Genomic DNA, 1,596 nt, shown 5'->3' on the forward strand with positions numbered 1-1,596 from the left:
AAGATCGGTCATTATCCGGCAAATTGTTCTCTCCATGGCGGCTCTACTTATCATCCGCGATTTGTGTCTGGCAATGGACCTTATTTTCTTACGGTTAATCATCAAAAGCTGAGTAATTTGACGGAAGGAAAAAAATCTTCTGTTTGGTTTCTTTTACGATGTTTTCTATTTTTCTTTCTTTCATTCTTTATTATCTTTTTAACCGACGTTCATTTGTTATTCAGTTTGTCAGAACGAAATTTCGATACAAAATCTTGTTCCTGAGCGAGTTACAACAGAAGGAATTCCTGTTTTAAGTCGAAGCAGATAACATGAATGCTATTTAAATAATGAAAATATTTGTGATGATTATTACTATTATCATTATTTTATCAATTATAATTATTATTTTTGTTATTATTGTAACTATTATTATTATTATTATTATTATTATTATTATTATTATTATTATTATTATTATTATTATTATTATTATTATTATTACTATTATTATAATTATCTTTATTAATATTACTATGATTTATTTTTATTATTATGAATATCATCATTATCATCGTTATTATTGATATTATCATTTTGATTATTATCATCATTATCTTCATTAGGATTATCATTATTATTTTAATCATGATTATTATTATCATTATCATTATTATTATTATTGTTGTTGTTATCACTATTATTATCATTATTAATATTATCATTATTATCATCATCATTATCATTATTGTTATTATAATTAGTATGTTTTGTTTTGCTTTTATTATTATTAATATTATTATTATTATTATTATTATTATTATTATTATTATTATTATTATTATTATTATTATTATTATTATTATTATTATTATTATTATTATTATTATTATTATTATTATTATTATTATTATTATTATTATTATTATCATTATCATCATCATTACTAAAATTATCATCATCATTATTATTATCATTATTATCATCATCACTAATATTATTATCATTATTAATATCATTATTATAGTCATCATTATTATTATTGTTATTATTGTTAGTATTATTATTACTATTATGACTGTCATTATTATTATCATTATTATTATTATTGTTGTTGTTGTTGTTGTTGTTGTTGTTGTTGTTGTTGTTATTAGTAGTAGTAGTATTATCATTATTATAATTATGATTATTTTCATTATTATTATTATCATTATCATGATCAATTTTATTATCAGTAATATTTTTATCATTATTATTATTATTATCCATATCATTATTGTTTTTATTATTGTTATTATTATTATTATTATCATTATTATTATCATTACTATTATCATTATTACTATTATCATTATTCTAATCATTCATGTTATTATTATCAGTATTACTATTATTATTATTATTATCATTATCATTATTATCTTTTATTACTATTGTCAATATCATTTTCATTGTTATCATTATCACTACTATCACCAGTATTTGTTATTGTTATTGTTAGCTGTAGTAGTAGTAGTAGTAGTAGTAGTATCATTATCAGTATCAGTATCAGTATCTTCAATATCATTTTCATTTTTATTATAATTATCATTATTATCATCATTCTCATTATTATCA

This window comes from Penaeus vannamei, chromosome 22 (genome assembly GCF_042767895.1).
Source record: "Penaeus vannamei isolate JL-2024 chromosome 22, ASM4276789v1, whole genome shotgun sequence".
NCBI classification, from domain to species: domain Eukaryota; kingdom Metazoa; phylum Arthropoda; class Malacostraca; order Decapoda; family Penaeidae; genus Penaeus; species Penaeus vannamei.